The sequence below is a fragment of the Pseudopipra pipra genome, chromosome Z (assembly GCF_036250125.1).
Source record: "Pseudopipra pipra isolate bDixPip1 chromosome Z, bDixPip1.hap1, whole genome shotgun sequence".
Lineage (NCBI taxonomy): Eukaryota > Metazoa > Chordata > Aves > Passeriformes > Pipridae > Pseudopipra > Pseudopipra pipra.
The window spans coordinates 15,831,280-15,852,527 of NC_087581.1; the positions used below are offsets into that span (position 1 = coordinate 15,831,280).

General features: G+C 41.0%; 1 long non-coding RNA gene across 1 annotated transcript; it reads left to right on the plus strand.

Annotated features, from left to right (window-relative positions):
* Positions 1 to 527: 527 nt before the first annotated feature.
* On the plus strand, positions 528 to 12,172 carry LOC135406672 (uncharacterized). Its single transcript, XR_010426404.1, has 3 exons — positions 528 to 631; positions 2,802 to 2,897; positions 10,129 to 12,172. It is a non-coding gene; the product is annotated as an uncharacterized LOC135406672 (long non-coding RNA).
* Positions 12,173 to 21,248: the final 9,076 nt, after the last annotated feature.

The window sequence follows — 21,248 nt, forward strand, 5'->3', positions numbered from 1 at the left end:
CCTCTAATCTTAAGAGAGGCTGGTCAGGTCTGAGATGTGACCTGCCACAGCACTTCTGAATGTTTTAATAGAATTTTTTATTAGAAAGTTTCACATTTTTGCTAGTGTTTAAAGATCCACCTCTTATTTGACTCTTGCAGAGTGTAAAACATTTGTATTGGAAAACTGTCCCTCTCTTGAAAGCAAGCTTCCACTATGCACAACTGCAGCAGGAGATCCAAGAATGGGTCTTAATACAGGATCTCCTGGGATCTGACAACCCATTGAGCTCTCAGCTGCCTGGTGGGCAGTTTTTCACTTCATTGTACACAATTAACATCAACCTAATTCACAACTATTTTGCAGAAGGTAATTAACTTTAGCAAAATATATTTTGAGACCTTGAAGTATTTTACATTCGGTTTAATATATATTTGCTCATATGTTGATCTGGAGACTGTCAGGCATTTATCTATTTTAGAATTTAAATAAACTAATAGACTATGTTAAAAAATAGTTATCTATTTTTTTCTCTCTTTTTGCAGAGAAGGATGAAAAAATAAATAAGCAAAAAAGCTGGACCCTTGAGATGTTTTCCTAGTTGTTGCTTGTGCAGAGGCAGGGAGACAGACAGAAGGAGGAAGAAGATAAGGTTGGGGAAGACTATGGAGACAAAGTACATTTAGCTATAATTTGTAGGACTTACAGAATGACCTTATCTCCAAATTTCAAATGTAAGAACAAATTCATTTCTGGTGCTGCTCCATCAGCCTCTGTGAAGTGCAGCCAGAAAGTGCTTTAGACTAGTGTTATACAGCAGGAAAATGGGAAGCTTATCCTTCCACAGAGAAACATGTGAAAGTAAAGGCTTACTCTGAAGCCATAAATCCAATTTTTATAATGGATAAAAGATAAAATGCCACATGGGCAGCCCTGCACTGCATGGATGTGTGTATATCCATGGCTGTCCCCCTGCCCTATGAGCCTCCAGGCTGTCCACTCAGGCTGGCAGAGGCTGACACACAAGTTGAGATGATGTAATGGTGCCTGGGAGCAGGCCAGTGGGGTGGAATGCCATCAGGAGCAGCCCTGACCTGCACCACTGGCTTGGCAAGCTGGACAGACATGACTGTGCCCTGAGCATGGCCGGGGCTTTGCTCCCAGCTGGCAGTGCCTCACAGCACACAGACGAGCTGTGGGCACTGGGGCGGGAGCAGCTGCTTTCCAAAGGCTTTTGCCTCCCGTGGTCCCGTAGCAGCTGCATCCTCTGGCCTTATTAGTGTGCTCTGGCTCCCCAGCCAGCTTGCTAAAAGGTCACCACAGATCCCAGCAAGGACATTCCGTCCATCTGTGCCTCTCTGGGTGTGAGGGTGATGCATCGAGAGCTGAAGATTGAGGAACATATTCAACAATAATCTTTGCCACAAAGAGACACTCAGTTTGCCTTTGTTCTGTACGTGTTCTCTTAAAAGCCTTGAATTTAAAGCTGTGTTAAGAGGTAGTGACAAACCACATGACCTGACAAGCAGCAGACATGCTGGAAAAAATGGCATCACATTTTGTCAAAAAGTTGCAAAACTCAAAAATCATTGACCAATAATACTGCCAAAAGAACCCCCTAAAACATATTCCTAAATTTTGAAGATGGCTACGGAGTTAGTTAGAGAAATTGATTTCTGCTTTACAGGGTTTAGAGTGAATAAAAACCCCCCAAACCTGTACAAAGAAGATGCAGCTGCTTAGGACTTCCTTGACTTTAAAGACCAAAGGCATCCTGTCCCTGTTGGATTTTGCAGGACTTTTCTGAAAGGTTGCTACTAGGTGCAGTGAATTACTGTAAAGTCAAAATTGTTGTGCTGCTCACATGCCTGCCTCAGGCCCTGTGGTTTGCTTCACTTGTTACTGCTTCTGAATAAAGACTGCTGCTTGCAGAAAGTGCTATTATTAACCACATTTCTCCCTGGTGCAATGACTTCTGCAATAAGAAGTGACCCTTTGGCATACGACCTGAACAAATGTACATAAGCTTTATCTATAAACTACCAGAGCTTTTTTTATGAAGTTTTCATTAAATTAGAAAACAACAAAAGAAACCATCACCAGTGGAATAAGCAAGCTCTTCATCTAGTGCCAACAGAATTATTGCCAGGACTTTTTATTGAAAAAAAGAATGAGATTCTTTGTTGAAATACAAACAATGTTGCTTCTTAGATGTAGGCTGGCAAGTGGAAAATTAAAGAATTCAAACCAAACCCCATTTGTGTATAACAAACCTCAGAAGGATTCTGCCTCTTCTTTTACCTCCCATTTCTGCTTTGTTATAATTGTCTCCCAAATACTCCAATTTAGATTCAATATGACTATGGCTTTTCAAATCATGTAGAATAAACAGAACAGCACAAGTCCTTTTTCTTTTTTGTACTGCCAGAAGAATCACATACCCTTTGTATTATAAAATGCCATCTTCATGCTTTAGGGCTATACTCTGATAGTTATGAAGGGGTTATATAAACATATACTAAAAATTATCTGAGTTCAGTTTCTAAGCTAGTGTGAGGAATATCCCCTTAGCTACTGACAAGGTCCAGTACAGATTCAGCTGCCAGAATTCAATAAAGTGGTATTATCTGAGAATAGACACATATCTGTATCTGTAATACTGTGTATTACAGTGTCACAGCATCTGTAATACTGCCACATATATATAGGTTTTACATTACAAGCATGATGATCAAAATATGTAAAAGCACTTATTGTGTAATAATACACAAAAGCTTGCACATGAAGCTTATTGTTTCACTTTCTGTAACTGTGAACTGCAGACATGGACCTAGATGAAGGATTTAAGATAAGGATATGAAGTACTTTCAGGGAGACATCGACTTTGAAAAACTGACGAAGAGGGATTCCTATCACAGGTAATGAAAATGCTATGGGAATAGTGATGCGAGTCCTGATCCTGTCTTAAAACTAAAACTAGTAAAGGCTTGTGAGTGGAAAGGGATCTTTACTGACTTTTTAGATACTTCTTCCCTCTGGATTATTATAGGAGTCTGAAGACCCTTAGCAGTGGAGGACAAAGTTTTTCTGTGTAAATTCATGCAAAAACAGATGAAAAATCAAACCAGATGAATGTTGCAAAAAACTAGTGGATATTATTAAATATTAGTAGCCATTTTCCTGCACAATGCAGCTTTGCAGTCCAGCAAACAGAGTTATTTGAAAACCAACAATTTTTTTCTGGCACATGCTGTTTTCTTGCTAGGTTAAACAGCACTCTTTAGATGAGGGGAGCATTGGAGGGTTATTTTAGCATTACAGATGTAGAAAAAGAGAACATAAACAATTAAAGCTTCCACTGGAGCCACGTTGTTTCCTTTCAACTGTTAGTCAATGAATGGCATTATTCAATACGTGTAATCCTTCTGAGATTAAGAATAATTAGCTAATAAAATATGCCTTAGTGCATCTGTAACATCTGCAGTTTCCTGGTCACAGAAATGCATTTGTCACAGGGAGCAAGGAGAGGAAACAGGCAACGATTCCCCAGCTGAAAACCTTATGAAAGCAGGGATTTCTCAGAGGAGGCTGGGTGGGGAGGGTCACAGCTCTGCACACTGATTGACTCCTTGCAGGGGAAAAGCAGAGCTAAATTTAGAAAAATCCTCAGAAACCTAGGACTTTAAAAGACACAACAAAAAAAAGCCTCAAATCCAACTAAACCCAATACTTGTGGTTTTTCAAAGAATCAGGCTCGAAAGAAACCGCCTCGAAAGCAGAGAAGGCTGCTAAGCTCTTTGTGCGCTCAGCATCCGTGTGAATAACTACACAATTATCAGCGGAGTCTATTTCACCACAACGGATTTAATTGTGCATTGACTTAGAGGTTGGGAGGGAGAGAGTGAGACGACAGTCAGCCTCGAGGAAGAGATTTATCCCCTCCTGTCAGGCAGTTTGATAAGAGATGTGGATTCTGCGAAGTCTCACAATGGCTTTTTTATTTGTTTGCTAAATACTGGGCTGTTTCAGAAACGCACACAGCTGAGCTGACGGGAGATGCAAACAGAGCACATTCGTTTGGGAATTACGGGGGTGGTGGTACACAGGAAAATAGCCTCAGTCTTCTTCACAGGAAAGTCAGCTGATAAACTGATCTTAAGACAACGTATCTTCCTTCCTGTGAAATGTAATAACAGGCAGATCTTGTGACCTCGATGACCTTCTGCTGAGTTTACTCCTAACCAGGGAGGGAAGGGGGGGCGGAAGCTTTCCTTGGCAGACGTAGCACACAGTGCCTATGTGAATCTTGTGGCTATGCTTAAGGCGAGAGCCAACAATACCAGCACAGAGGGCCACATATCTTTCAAAGCAAGTGAGTTCACAAAGAAGTGCCCTGCTCGAGGAGATAAGCCGCAGCAGCCCTTTCATTAAACATCCGCTGTGTACTTCCCGTCGGAGTCGCGGGTTAGCCCAGGGGACGGCCGACTGACGAGAGCCAGCAGTCACTTTCATGGCTTCTCGTTTTGCTATTTAGGCCAGATTTGCCCCCGCAGCACTCGGCAAAGGGCAAAGAGAAGCACACCATTTATATCACCTTAGTAAATACACACCTCTTTTGTAGCCCTGCATCATGCTGCAGCTTTTCCTATTCCTCTCTTGGCTCTCCACAACAGAGTAAACATCATAAACAACATAAAAAGGAGTTTTCCTGAATTTCCCCTGAACTTTCCTGGAAACAGAAAGCTTTAACGGGGTGAGGGGTTTTTTTCCTCTCGAGAAAACACTGCTCCACCCTCCTTCCTCCTCAAATAAATTTGGCCAAAACCCAGTCTTGTGTTTGAGGGTCATGCTCAAGTGTCCTTTCCAGGTAACTTCATTCAGAAGAGTTAAGGCAGCAGCTCACTTATCTGCTTTGAATCATTCTGTGTTAGTGCTCACTTTCCTCCTCTTGAATTAAGTTTGCTTTGTAGTAACCCAGATTGTTACACCTAATTCCTATCATACAGACTGACGGCAGTAAGCAGGCATCAGGCCAGGCTGTCATCTGCCTTGCAATGCAGATGGCCGCTTCCATGTGTGCTACATGAGTGTAAAACACTGCTACCTCCAATTCATTGGTGCTGTACAGCCACCCTATTCCTTCTAAAAGCCAGATACCCTTCTCTAAATGATCCAAGAGTGCTTCCAGTTAATCCTTTCAGCATTTACAGCTGTTAAAGTTTGTGCTGGTACAGAACCAAGAGCCTAGGGGAGCTAATTTTATGAGGTGCTATATGTGAGTCCTGACTCAGGACCTCACAAGCCAAAAACAACTAGAGAAGACAAGCAAGTCAGGATTGGGTGCAGGCAGGATGCATGGACTCTAAATAGTGTGCATACATGTCTTTAGTCTCTTAAGTTGCTATATAATTGTCTTTACTGTTATGATGAGGAAAAGGAGGTTTAAATTAAAGTGGCTGACTTATTTTCCAAGTGAGGCACTGTGCCAGAGGTGCCATTGTGGCTGAGCGGTGATTGAAAACAGGATCAGAATTTTGCAAAGCAGGTCTGTGAGGTCTGTAGTAGGATCATTGTCTCAAATAACAATATTTAAACCCAAGCAAGTCTGTCTGTATCTTCACGGGGAGCTGAAAGCTACTTCTACCAGAAATGGTGCTGGCTGCCACTGCCAGCAGAGGCATTTGTTGGTAGAGGTCTGTGGACCTTGTGATCCTTTTAAGCAGAATTGTTTTAAGCAGGAAGACCAACATTTTCCATCATAACTAGTGGCACCTCCTTCTCAGATGTCCTGTTTGAAAGTTATCTACTTGAGAAGGACAAAGGCATATGAGCTGCTTGCTGACAAGCTGATTCCCATCCCCTTCCTTTCCTAGTTCCCTGGGCTGGTAATGGCACCTCATTACCTGCCATTTGGTGCCCATGTAGCATTGTCCAAGTCATACAAAACAAGAGGAAAAGTTCAAAGCATAGTTCTCATACCCTTCTGCTTTTTCACCTGACGTACAAGGTGCAATCACATTTTCTGGCCAGCCAGCCGTCGGTAGCCCACCAGCAAGTGCTCTTCATAACTTGGGAACCATCCTAGATCTAGAATATAACTTTAAGTGGAGAAATAAATATGTTGCAAATTCAACAACACTTCTGACTATGGAGCAGCATGCCCTGCAGCAGTGGAAGTTCAAAATTCTGCCTCCTAAAATGTGCTCAATTAACAGAAAAAAAATCTAATGCCAGATGTCTGCTCATTAAGGAAGTTTTGCCAGTTTCCTGTCTTTATTTTTGTCCATCTGGAAGGATGAAAATCTCACATGTGTAGTCTCCAGGCCATTTCTCAGGAGGAGGAAGGCATCCTCTCCCCCTTCTACAGTGAACATGCAAACAGAGCAACCAGCATGCCTGACCCCAGGAAGTCACGTGCAACTCAATGGTTATTTTTGCAGGACTCGTGAGTTTTTTACATGAAGTCTGAAAGTCACCTGATCTATCTGATGTGGGTCACATGCATGGCAGGGAATGTGCTAACAACAAATCTGTGAAGATGACTGCAGGGCTGTGCCTGATTCTGTGCTCTGGTGTCTTGGGTTTGCTAGAACATAACCTAAATGAATGCATTACTGGTGCAGTAAAACATGTTGCAAAAAAATCACCCAAACTTTGCTCTAAAATTCAATTCACCAGGCGCAAATGCATTTGGCTCTGAAATCATCCACATTTTTTACTCTTTGAACACAGTGAATTTATTCTAGGGTTACAGTTCTTTATGGAATGAGGTGAAGGATAGGCAAATGATGATTCATAAAGGTTTTGCTGAATGTATGTCTAGTTTGAGACATATATTCCATCCATAAGGTAAAGATACCCAAGAAGAGCAAGAAGGGACTTTTTATTAATACTAAAAAAAAAAAAGAAAAAGAGAGGGAGAAGAGAGGAAGTCCTTTCTGCATTTTCTTAATACAGCATGGTTGGGAAGGTTAAAGCCTGAATCTTTAACCTCCATAAAATTTTCGCATGAAAGAATCATTTAAGATAGTTTCATCTTCCTGCTTGTTTCCTCATCAGTAATAAAATTACTAACAAGAACTTGCCTATGGTTCCATATGATCAGGTGTTTCACTTGTCTGAGTCAAAAGAGAGCAATGCAGAATGTTTGTGTCAGTCACTGATCAGGGTTCCCATCTCAATTCCTCTTCCTGTATTCTGACTGTAAAATGATGAACATGCACATGTTTCTGGGAAAAAGCATAAGCATATTGGTGGGTAATATTTGTATAGACTTGTCATTTACTAGAACAGTAGGTGAGGTTACAAACTAGAGCTGTTGCAGGGAGTAGTTTTCCTGCTGACATGTCTCCACTGTCTAGGAAATTGAATGAGATGACCATAGAATTTTAGGAAGTCTGGTAAGATGCTATTAGACAATCATGCCATTTCAATATCAAAGGATCAGCCTTTGCCAGATTTGAACTAATTGTCTAGAGTCAGAGTTGGGCAAATACTTTGTTTGGAATGGGTTTTGTCAGGATGGGCTTTTTTAACTTGGTCCCTGGTTTCTTATCTGAATTAACTTGTTATAGCCGAATGGCAGATGATCTGCAAGCATGTTAAATGAAAGGAGACATTTTGTTGGATGTATTATTAATGCAGTAACTTGCTGGATAAATGTAACTTTTTGAATCAGATCCTGCATCTACAAACACACACAACCATGTAGTCAGATTTGGCTTTGCTCACATACCTTGTAGATCTACCCTAAGCATCCTTTGCTCTGGGAACATTTCCTGGAGTTGATGTATTTATTAGGGTATTTGTAGGGGGCAAACGTAAATGAGATGGAGTTGAAGGAAAGAGAATTCATTTCAGAAGTGCAAAGAAGGCATCTGTGAGCCTAAAACCACAGGAACAGCTATGTGTTATTTCCGAAACTTCTACAAAAGACACTGAGTCCTTCTGCCGAGCCTCTAGTCACTTCCCCAAAACAAAGTGCTTAACTGTTGACTTCACCCTCAGTGTCAAGTCCAAGTATTGAGTATCAGTCAAAGTGCTAGTTACACAGAAAATTTGGGCATGCCTCAAACTGTCAAGTCTACTTGTGCAAACTCAATATTTATATTAATTGAGGTGAGAAGTGATTCACAGTCAGACAACTGCTGTTTCCTTTGTTTGGATCTGATTGGCAGGACTAGATTATGCTGTGCAGTAACTGTCAAGGCGAGATAGGACACGTATCAACCCTTCCACTTTAAAATGTTTGATGAGAGCTTTCCTGATATAAACCTGTTTTGCGCTGTTCTTTTAAAAAAATTAAACAGTAGTATTAAATTAATCTAAAAGCTTTTATTTTTTGAAAAAAAAAAAATCAATTTATTTAACAATACTAATAGAGATATGCCTGTCAGAGACCTGTGTTTCCCTGAAGTTTTGCTGCTTCAATCCAGGGGCTGAGATTGGCTCAATCTCTCTGTAATGTATCAAGTGCAACTGCCATGTCCAAAAGACAAGGATCTTACACACTAGGGTCCTGAACAGCCACCCCCCCCCATATATTGTAGGCAGAAACACGGCTACTCAGGTGTGAGTCACAAAGTAGAAAGTTTGGTAATTATTTACAGTGTGTTCGTAGAAATTACTATAAAAGGATGGGGATAGCAGGAGGAAAAACAGCCTGCAGCCTTTTATCCATTTATATTCATTTGAATGAGCTTGGAATCTATAGACAAGTTGTCCATATCAGGTGGTAATTATGCCTTGGTGCTGTTCAAATTATTTAGACATTTAAATATGTATGCCAACAAGCTTCAAGTCACAGTATACCCAGTAATCTCTTCATTCACAATAAAAAAGCTCAGAAGAGTTGCTGAGCATCCATGCTGTTTGAGAGATTATTAATGTATTACATCCTTTATAAGTGAAAATGAACTCTAAAGTGTATAGGATAAGATGGGCAGAGGTGGCACATCTAATGACACAATAAGAAAAATACCAAGAAGTTAGTGTTTTATAGCTGTCAAGGCCTTTACTTCACTAGCTGCTTTTTAAAATTTATTTTGCTTTTCCCCTGAGCAGCAGGGCTGATATAACATCTAGGCTGGAACTTTCGTAAGAGACTTAGAGAACAGAAAGAAGAGAGGCTTGCAATAAAAGACCACATTCAAGCAATATAATTTGTCTGAGAAAGAAAAAAAGCAAGTTTAAGAGTGCCACTAATGACATAGATATCTCACTCAACTGCAAAATGAGTGTTTATCCACTCAGCAAGCTTAGCTTAAATTTTGCTCCAATGTTCCACATTACAGATGGCAGCAGGCTGATGCTGGGTGTTATTCTATCAAGCTGGTTTGTTTATCCCCTGCCTAACACCAGTCTTCATGTTTCTCAAAGGTTTCTAATATTTATAGTTTCTGCTTTACATAATTTGGTTTTCTGCACCTGATGAGGTTTTAAAGTAAATCATTGAAACTCAGGTCAAAAGAACAAAGCTCTTAGGCTCATATAATGTGGCATTTAGTAAGAAAAAGCTTAACTTGCTGGAAAAAAGGCCCAGATACAAAAACTAGGGGAAGCAAAGCATGATTCGTGGTGTCTCGGTAACATGTCACTGAAAATATCACTAGGACCAACCAAAAAACTCCAACAAATTCCTGATCTCTTTAATTCATTTCCCCCTTATTCTGCAAGCACCAATTAAAAACATTTACAGAATTAATGGCTACTGGTAGACAAATGACCCTGAGAAAGAAGATGGATCACAAAATCACACTATCCACTGCTAGCACGTTCATGGGTGTGTTAAGGGTGGGGTTGGTCCATCAGAGAGAAATAAAAGCCCTGTTTGCTTTTGTTTCTAAGGGAACCTCCACTCATGTGTGTCATCATGTACGCTTGCACAGGGGCTTTAAGAATTTGAGCCTCAAGGCTAAGGGATAAATGTTGTTGTTTCAAGATGCAGATATGAGAGGGATGGTGCATTTAAGCATATAATGGTCAGTTCATGCAATATTACTATGCTTTATGTCCTAGAACTCTTACACTCAGGTGAATGCTTCCCAGGAGTCTTTTTGTTATATTTTTCAGATTCTGTTTTAATAAATCTTTCTGCTTTCTGATTTTCTTTTTCTCTCTCTCTCTTTTTTTTTTTTTTAATTTATTTAGACAAGCAACAAAGATGGAGGCAAACTAGAGAAGAGAGTTGCAAGGTCACCTGGAAACAAACTGCCTAAGTGTGTGTGTGCTGTGACCAAGCCACCTTTGCAATCTTGTGTTTTGCACAGAAAGACAGGCCCATTCAGGAGACAATCAGAGGAGCTTGAGGCACCTAGTAACTTGCAAAACAAGCCAAAACCCATGTGTTCTTAAAGCGTACATCAGCTTCCATATGCAACTCAAGGAATCTTCTTGTTTCTCTTACTTTGGAATAATTAATAATTTTTGCATTTCTGAAATCGCAGTTCTTATCAAAGTAACACATCCCATAATTTACTCTGATTTATCTTACTAATTCACTTAGCTATCCCAACTGCTTGGATGTTGTTGCCCAGCTTCAGAGAGTTGCTGTAACAGAAAACACTGGGGTCCTGTCAGCCAACTTACTCTTGCTTTTTAACTTTATTTTATTGTAATAAAATTCCCATTGACTTCTGGTTTATATGTGCTGGGAATAAAGGCTGAATAAATCCAGAACAAGGACTGAGGCCACTGACTAGTACAAAGACAAAACCAGACTGATGGCCATTTACAAGCGGTTAAACATATTACTTGCACTCAAAAAGACCACTATCTTTTTATATATGCTTCTCTAACAAATTGCTTTAGCAATGTTGTGTTCTGCTGTTGCTGGTGCCACATTGCACCGCAAGCACAAGCTTTTGAAAGTGATTGTAAAGGGCTCTACTTCTCTAGCACTATGTTTTACATCTAAATATTGTGGCTGGCTGACATCTGATAGGCACTGGCCCACAGCATTCAGCTTTGTGGCAGGAAGGAAGACCCTGCTCCTCTCACTGCAGCAATGTGGAGTGGAGGTGTGCAGGGTGGGACAGGCTGGGTGTCAGGAGGAGAGTGGTGTGTGGCATAGCTCTCCTGCCCTCCCCAGGAGAGGCTACTTCTGCAAAAGTACCCTGTGCTGGGTGCCATGCCTCTGAGGCAGTACATAAACAAATGGAAGTCCTAAATAACTTAGAAGTTCTAACCACCCTTAGCATTGTGAAGTGACTTCCTGCTGAGGCCTCTCTGCTGGGCTTGGCAGAGCCAGGTCTGCCTGTGCCAGGGCTGAACCTGGCCCAGCATTGCTGCACAACCCTTATGTAAAGTCCCCTTTGCATTTCCAGAGAGCTGTAAAAATAGTTGTACATGACTCAGAGATGTTTTTGTTTTTTCTGGAGAGTGAAATGCCTCTGACTTCCAGAGAAACCTGTACCTGCGCAGCAATCTGGATGAGCGAAATTAATTTTTGCTCCTGAGAAAATTTTCAAGGACAAAGAGAACTGTTGAAGGCAACATGGTGCTCATGTAACTTTTTGTCTCTGCTAATGTCAACTCTATATTCATTATAATCAGTCAGTGTGAAGGTCTCTGTTGATATGTATCAGAGAAACAGCTTACTTCACACCGCTCTGTCCCATTGGCTTCCAAATCTCTTTCCTAGTAATCACATTTGAAAGGACGATCATTTTTGCCTTGGATTAGTCTAAAAGCCTTTCTGTCATTAACCGCATTTTCCTTCTATGCCGGAGGCAGTCTGAGATGAAAAGGTGCTGGATGTTTCCTTTGGTTTGTTTGTTTTGTTCTTTTTACAACACTTTACTCAGGAGGAGGGGGACATCTCAAACACGGGCATAGTTGGTCCCCAGTCCCCTTCTGGAAGCACTCCCCTACCCTTGGCACCATTATTTTAATGCAGCCTGGTGTGTTGTCACCCAGACTGGATTGCATCAGACGTGCAAATGATTTTAAATGAAAATGAGCAAATTATGGCACATTTCCCAAGTGTGTAGAGAGGGATTTATATAACCAATTTTTTAAAAATGGAGAGAAAGAGAGATGGTTGGCAAAAAGGAAAAGAAATAAACCCAAGGGCAAAAAGGAAGTACTTGTAGGACAGGAGAAAACAGTGTTTTAGTCATCATACGTGAAGGGCTTTTAGGCACAATCCAAGAGCACACTGGCACTCAGGATCAGGGAGGAACCAGTTTCATACCATGCATCGGAACTAACTGTGCTCTAACTGTGTTAGAGCACTAGCTCTAACACAGAGTGCCATTGACCTGTAAGAGCAAAGGCAAAAGGGGAAAAAACAGCGACACACCTAGTGAAGATTAATGGGAAGAAATAAAGGCAACAAAGAAAAGAATCCACCGAGAGATGAGGAAAAGAATTTTTATTTTTTTTTTAATTGATGGATCTTACTTTAGATTTCTTCAGTTTACATTATAATGTTGCCTTCCACATTATGAAGTTCATCATAGCAGGCTGCTTCTTGGCTGCTCAGGCTTGGGGAAGATAGGGTTAAATGTGTGTATGAAATTCTCTGTCTTGTTCATTCAAGACTTAGAGATCAGTCTTGGATCAAACGACTCAAAGTTCGGGCTGCTGGACTTGATTTGCTCCCAGCAAAGGGGACGTGGCTGATACAGAAAATATTTCCTCCTGGGGGGGTTCCATGGAAACTGCAGAGCCCATGCCAGGAGCAATGGTTGGCGCAAGGGATGAAACTTACATTCCCAACGCGGTTGGAACGGTAGTTTCTAAGTGCAAGGCCTGCCTGAGTCGAACAGCACTCATGCTGTGAGTACTGTTCAAATAATCCAACCAACCAGTCTGAAACACCATACGCTTTTCTGCTGAAGTAGGGAATTTTCTCTCTAGTCTTAAAAAGATAGGAACATAAATAGCATTTAATAAGCCATTGTAAGGATAAGTATAAACACTGAGTGAACTGCTAGGTCCTGTCTTGTAATCCTTGCTAATTGGAAGGCACAATATGTTATTTTGAGTGCACTTAGGGGATCGAGTTCTACAAAATACAGGTATGACAATATGTATGGAGTTGACCATGTTTGGACCAGACCATGGAATAAATTCATCCCCAGTGACCTAACTGTAGGCTTTACCAGATCAGCATGTGGATCTGATCAACACCGCAGTGAGCTCTAATTGTGAACCACAGAGTACGGAAAGGCTGCATGGTTGCACAGATATTCCTATGGGAAGTCTGCAACCTTTGTCAGTCCTTGTTTTGTAGTTCAATGATGAAAGCAATGTCTGTAACTAGTGAAAGCCTGAGGTTGTGACATTAGTCACAACGCAAAGTAGGAAGTCTCGCACTGATTTCAGAATATCATGCATTGCCACGCACTTTAAAGAAGTAGGGTATCTTTTGTTACTTTTAAAAATGTTGAGTAATTCTTTTGTGATTAATTCTCTTTAAAGGAAAATCACCTCGATGTTGAAAGAAAATGTCAGTGATGTTACCATAACTATATTGATAAAAAATTCTGATTTATATGTTCCTATGTATGAAAATCTAAATAAAATTTACTGTTTTCCCTATCCTTTTTCTCTCAATGAAGTGAAATCAGTACAAAAATTATATCTTTTTAGACTATATTTTGTTGACAGTATTCCCTGTAAACATTAACTCATTATTTATCTATCCCGAGGAATGGTATGCACTGAAAGACAATCACCTTGGAGTGGAATGTGACCTTGGCTAGTCAATAACAGCTAAAAAATGCCATCTCTCTGACATTGTATTGTTTTGATGGAGGGAAAATTAGCTAAGCTATTTGGAACAGTTGTAAACGAATCTTCAGCCTCTTAGAATGAGTTCAGCTAACCTTTAGACTCTCTCTTTGGGCATGCCATTAGCTTGTGCTGGCACAGTGTCTTTTACCTAAGAGCTTTTTACAAAGCATCAAGGAAACAAAAATTAAGGTTACAGCATTTCAGGGGACAGACAAAAGTTATCAACTTCACTTTAAATGTCGGACTCTGGACCTGGTTTGTCTCTTTGCCACATCTGGAACTGTGGATGGACCTTGTGACCACATGTTTAGATGTTGTGGGATGCAACAGGGAGGGCACTGCTAACGCTGGGGTTACCCTCAGCTCCTCACTCAGCCCTTGTCCTGGAGCAGCCCTGCTCCTGCTGCTGCTGGGCAGGGCTGTAACTGAGTATAGTTACAGCCTGAGTAACTATACAACTGAGTATAGTATAGTCATACGTATGAACAGAAAACAACCAGTATCCTTCACTATCCCAGAAAATGAGGATTGTATGGTAGTCGTGTTGTTCTGTCCACAGTCTTTCTGCAACAGAGGATATCTCCTCCAAAAGAACAGTGTCCCAAAAAGCTCTCTGTGCTGCTTTAGCAAATGCTTGTTCTGGGATGTTTGATCTGGTGTCAGGGAACAGCTTGGATGCAGATGTTTTCACACTGTTAGTGGGTAGGGTGTGTTGGGAGACTAGCCTCCGCAGGAACATGGTGCATCTCCTTGGACTGTGTTGGTCCAAGGAAAACATTACAGTTAATGTCTACAGACACATTATACCTTGTGTAGATGGAACCTGAAGCAAAACACAATGTGTAAATAGCTCTTTTAAATTTGTGTTTCTGGAATACCTACCCTGCGTCATTCAGTTTGCCAGAAATAATCTCTGTCAATCACAGCCTCAGTGACCTCAGACTAAAGTTACTAACATAACTTGTTCTAAACTCTGCAGTGGCAGCTCTCTCAATGCTAATAATAATTTTCCATTGTGATGTTGGATGTTGATACCTAAGCTGTGGGTCTGGAGGCGTAGCAAGGAGTCTGGGTGTTGGCACCATGGCCGAGCACCTCTCTGAATGAACACTGTTGGACACCCAGTTCTGGAAATCAGACTGGGGCAATCAGAGAAGGAAAGTCCCCTTAAGGCAGCATCTTCAGTTTGGATTAATAGGATGTTTCTGAAAAGAAATTTCTCAACTCCCCCCACTTGCTTTGTTTAGGATGACAACCCACAGAGCAGGGTCAGAGCACCCAAACTGGGTTCCCTTCAGGTAAAACCCAAACTGAAGGATGCAGTCGAGACTGTTCCTAGTGCTCTCTGACCTCTGGGGTCTTCAGTTCCTTCTGTCTAATTTTGGGAGAATTCCGTAGTCTTTTTTTGCGTACGCTGTAGGAAGTAAGTAGGTCACGCATGTGCAATGTTTGGCATGTGCACAAAGAAAAAGATACTTCCTTCTTCCATTACTTTTTCTGGTAATAGAGGTAACACATGAGTTAACTGCATTCTTCCCTCACTACGACTCTCACTTTTGCTCTTCTGGTTCCCTTGTATTTGAATATTTCTGTCTGAAATCATGCTACCTCTGGTGAGGGCACCTACTTGTTAGATGTTAGCTATTTTTTCTCGTTATGAAGAGTCATTTTGATCTCCAGATTCACATGGTTAAGTTTTAATATTTAAATCAGTCACACCTACATCAAATTTGAATAGTTCACATTATGCTGAACTGCTCATTGGAAAACAAAATTAACTTTCCCCAAAGAATCTCTCCCCTCATCCTTGTCTTCTCCTGTCATCCTCTCCCAAAACTGGGCTCATCAACTTTGTCTAACAGAATTTTATATCAGAAAATCTTTACGGCAGATTTTAATCTTCTGCTGGTTTCTCTGTCAAGCATCATGACAGCTGCAACATTGCTGAGCTTGATACTAGACTGTGACCCTACAGAAGAGAAAAACTGTAAGAATTTTCAATTATTCCCTAGAAGCATGCTATGTTTGCAAACTCCTCTTGCAAATCCAAAATACTTTTATAAGGTACATATTTCTGTCGTATGTATTGCTTAAGGAATGCTCAGGAGAAGGGCAATTACTGGAGCCACAGGTTTGCTTACAAGGCTAGAAAAATGTTAGAATAATGTCACATCTAAACATAGATTCACCAGGATTTTGACAAAGAGGAAAATTCAATAAAATTTCATTTTTATATCTAACTATGCCCTAAAAATATATTTAATCTAATTTCCCGTTTTTTAACATTTTTTTTGCTAATCTTTAGTTTCAAGTCAAAATTAAAATGCAAAAGAATATTTTTAAATATTATAGTTAAAAATGACAAAATTTACTATCCACACTACAATTTTTAATGCTCCCACATCATGATTGCTGAAGAAGAGACACATTTGTAACTGTGTGCATAGTGAGGCATCTAGTTTAATCAGCAGATAAGAAAAAAACTGCAAAAATATCACCTAATTCTGCTTTGCCTTACAGCCTGAGTCATTGCTTGTGAAAAATTAATATGAAATGAGACTAAAAAAGACATAGCATACCCAGCAGGCCAACCTGGATGTTGATTGCAGTTATTCTTACACTAAAGCTACGGTAGCTGATGAGCATACTGTCAGCCTCACACCGATCCGTCCATAAAGACAGCCATACCATGAATTCCACACCACAATTTGTATCAATGAGCCACCTTGCTGACCAACCTTTTTGAGAAGCCAAAGACTGAGCAGACTTGATGAGTGAAATCTCTCTAGTCATCAAGGTGGGCCCATGAAAGCTGGCAAGGAAAAAAGTGTTCTGTGGAGAAGCCTGTATGCCTGCTGCTTTCTGCATTAAACAAAGGAGCTGGGCTTGCCTCTTTAGGCAAGAGCATGTTGCTTTTAGACATGCGTCCTCTAAATATTTTAGCGAGCAGCATTTCTGCTCCATGGCCCACCTTCTGAGGGTATTGCAGATGATTTGCAGAAATAAGGTTTGAGGCTTAGAGTCACAATAGCTCACTACAGAACCCCTGTCGTCAGGCTGCTGTTTGCCCAATCAGGAAATACAGCAGCGTCAGGCGATCTGAACAGCTTGCTTTTCAGTGCTCCCAGGGAACCAGTTACAGAAATAGCTATGACTTAATACCTATTTGCCACAAACTACTTAGCCAGTAATTTAAATACCAACTGAATTAGTGATAATCACTATCTGTGCAGAAAGGTAATATTTGCCAGATTAATAATTTCCTACAAATTATTTGACCCATGCTAATCTCTGTTATTGAACCACTGCAGTTATATTTTCCCTCCAGGCTAGTTGCTCTCTAATTGCAAACTGACCTTGAGGTACAGAAACTAGTCTATCAGCTAGGCAAAATCTAACACAGGGGCCCAGGGTGGAGCATCACCAGCAAAGCAGAGCTATGGTTATTACTCAGCAGTCATGACTTAGCCCTGCTCTCCTGCAGGCCCACTATAGCCCACTATAGCCCACTGCAAGCCCACTATAGCATCTCTGGATTGAAAACTACTTCTGCTCTTTATTAATTTTCTATTCTGGCTGCATACGAAGAAGCCTCAAGAATTATATAGCAGAGGTAGTATTTCATTAGCCAGTGGAAGGTCAGTGTGAATCTGTCTTGGCTCAACTACCACCCAGCCAAATTCCTCACACAGCTTCAGGCTCTCTAACATGTAATTGTTTAAGTCAGAGTAACAAGATAGAGTACTTAATACAGGACTCAGAGAAGGCAACCTGAATCTCACTCAGATATGGCCAGAAAGTGTTACCTAAGTGTAATCAGAGAAAAACTTTTATTATCCTTGAGCACAAACTGATCTGGTGGCATTAGCTGCTAGGGGAAGGGTTGTTCAGCAGGAGCTGTGACTGTCTGCCCTTTAATCTGTGTGTCTGCAGGTCACTGAAGACCTTTAGACGGCCTAATTCCTGTGCAGGAGGATGAGATACTTCATCCTGCATGGAGTCAAAACCTGAAGGCAGGCTTTGGGGGTGAGAACTTGGCAAGAAGAAGCTCTGGTCTGCACTTCCTGAAGTTTTATCCAGCACCACCCTCCCTAAGCACTGGAGAGGATTCTCCCTTGTGACGCTCATCAAGAGCAGAGGCTCTCAAGGAGGCGGACTTGAATCTGACAGCTGCTGTGGGAGGCAGGGAAAGACTGGGAGCCAGGACATCAACACGGGGCTTCCCCCTCTTCTCCTGTGGGATCTCCTGCACTATGTGCAGATCTGCAGGAGACAGCAGCCAAAGGCTCTGTTTTGCTTTGCAAAGGAGATGGATATTTGGCACAGTCCAGGGAACAACTGACTTCAGTGTTGTCCTTTTCTGAGTTTTCCTGCACAAGGGAGTGAGTTAGGCCACTTTCTTGTTTATAAAAGGCTCCTATTTCACCCTTTTTCTGTGAAGAGAATTAAGATAGAAAGTACAAGGTGTTGTAGAAGCTTGTTTGTGAAAGACGGATTTTGGAAACTTGAATAAGAACTGGATTGCATTTCGAATTACTGGGGCCAAATCCTTCTCTCAGTTACTCCCATAAAGCCAGAGTAACTAGCCAGTGTAATCAAAGTTATTTCAGATAACTCTAATGTGATGGGAAAAGTCACATCTCATGACATTCAAACTCACAGCATTTCCCTAATAACTTCCACTTGTATTTAAATGACTTTTCTAGTATTCCAACAGGATGGATGTTTTTCAGGGAGTGATAAGTCTGTAAATATTTTCTTTGTTATAAAGAAATACCACTTCCAGTCTTGTCCCCTGGGAATGTGACATTGACAGGTGTTAGGGTTGAAAGATCAGAAGACAATAGTATTAACTTTGTAATGGACATGAGTTCCTGACCTGCCCTGTGGTAAGTGGAAAATTCACTTGCGAAAGCTCTGGGAAATTAAACACCCCCCACTCTTCTGACTCTTTCATATTGTATTAGCTTTCCTTCACAAGGTTCACTTATCCTTGCTTATTTTGAAACACATCTGAAGATTTTGTTCTTGATATTGCATCAGATGACTTATGTAGGGGTTACTGTGGAACAGGACTGTTCAGATCCTGGTTGCACTGGCAAACTAAAGCTTGTGAATATATATGTGTGTATATATGCGTGCATTTGGGGAGCAGTCATACTGTATTAAGATAAGACGTGATTTTTATTCTCCTTAATCCTGCTCTTTTTGCATATTTATGACCATCTGTCTGTACTTAATGCAGTGAAGCTGTTCAATGATATCAAAATTATGACAACTCAGCTCAACAGGTAGGTACTCTACATATTGCTAGAAGGTGGCAATCCCCACAATGTGGGAATGCATTGTCTGGCCATCACTGTTTCGGGCATTATACTTGTCCTCTACTTCTGAGTTTTGCAAAAGCAGCACTCATCATATTTTATTTGTACATTTCAGTGGGACGACTTCAGATGTCTCATGTGGTTCTGCTCTAAGCACAACCCATGTTTATCCCCAGATAGTGCCTTTGTATATAAAAAGTCTAATTTAGTCACCAGCACTTCTCTATCTGCAGCTGGAGTTTTCCCTTGCAAGTGCAAGAAACTCATCTCTTGAAGAGATGGAGGAGTCTGAGATTTGAATGCATTCATTTGTGTGTGGGGATGAGCAGGCAAAGTTCCCACTGGCTGTAGGAAAGTATTCGCATGCTGTACATAGTCCAAACATGCCTCCTTCCTGGCCTTTATTTGCAATCCGAACAGAAACAATAATAAAGCAAACTTCAGCCAAAGTTGTCTCTCCAAACTTGGCTAAGATTTCTCTGCATGAATCCCCTCTGTCCGAGCCCCTTGTTTGTTTTCTATCAAAGAAAGAAACCCTTGTCGCATCCTTGCTGGAGCCAGCAGGATCCACCTGCCAGCACAAGGCAGCTCTGTATTTTTGTGCAGGGCACTAATACCTGAGCAGAGCATGACTAAGCAAAGTTGCTCTCCCTGTGGAGGAAAGGGCCACCCAGTTATAAGAGCTGTATTCAGTTCCTGTGCCTACTTAAGGACAATATACAAAAGCAGAAAAAGCAGCAAGAGAACTAAGAATACCTGTCTGAAAGTTATAAGAGCTAATAAAATTATTTCAGTTTGCAAAAGAGGAATACAGCAAGTGTGTGGATCAGTTTGTAAGGCACTGTACAGAGAGGGTATCAGGTACCATTTAATCAGGCAGAGTATTAAGAAGACTTAATGTCTAGGTGTTGAGGCCGTACAGATTTACACTGCAAATAAAGCGCATATTTTTAACAGTAAGACTGACATATTCTCAGATTAATTTACTAAGATGTGTGGTAAATGCCTTAAAATAATATAAAATCATATAAATGTCACATAAAATCTTTTAGCCCCTCAAGCAGCTGTATATCTTCAGGCAGAAATTCCTAAGAAAATGATGTGTAGAAAGTAGAAATCCAAAGGAAGCAGCTCAGAAGTGCTGTCCCTTGCCTTTGAAATGACAGCTGGTCCTCCCCAGTGCACTGCCAGAGTGAGTATCATGGAATATCAAACTGGCAATATGACATTGGTCCTTTATTCCAGCCCATGGCCAGTATTTTTATTGCTGATCCCACTTGTTAGCCATATCATACTCCTCACTCCAGGACAAAGAGGCTGAGGTCAGTGTGTTAATATGCTTCAAGAAGATGTGCTCCAGTGCTGCCCCCACTTTGAGTGTAGTTTAGAAGTAAGCATTCCCAGAAAACACCAAGGAAAGATCAAAGGTCTTCCTCATCAGCTAGAGTGGCCGGTGGCTTGTGTTAGCATTTTACAACATTGTCCCAACATAGATGAGAGATGAAGTGACAGGTCCTGTCATTGTGCCCAGGAATTTTCACTCTGTGACCAGAGTTTTGACATATAATATGGACAAAGTAGTAAGGAATGAGGGTGCTGTGTCTGTTGACCCCTTTTGTGTGGGATTCATTCCTCTCCCCTTTCAGAAAAAAAAAAAAAGAAATAGGTCCTTGCTTTACACTAGGTATCATGAGCATCTCTTCCCACAGCAGGTGTCATGGACTGCCTTATTTCACGCTCCAGCAGAAGGACATGAAGCCTCTCGGAGTCAGAAGTTCTGCGTGAAGTGATTTCTAACTGATGGAAGGGACTCTCTAGGACAGGGAACTCTCTTCCCATAAAAAAGGCTGTTCATTTCACATTACGTTTTAATTTAGCAGAACAATTGCTTGCTTTCTTCAGAGGAGGAGAACATGTTCCACGAACAAAGACTGTCTATAACCATTAACTTTGGCCCCACTAAGCAAGAGGTCATGTTTATTTTCCATGCACTGTGCTTGCCAGACCTGTTTTCCCTTGTTCCATTCTACTGCTTTTCATCAGGTCATGCTTATTATAATTCATCTGTGAAAGAAAAGGATGAAAAAAATCATTCCTTTAAAGCAAATTAAAATATCAACATGCAAGATGGAAATCAGAAATAACAACTAAGTTTAGAAATAAGCTTCTTTCTTTGACTAAGCAGAACATATATCACACCTGAAA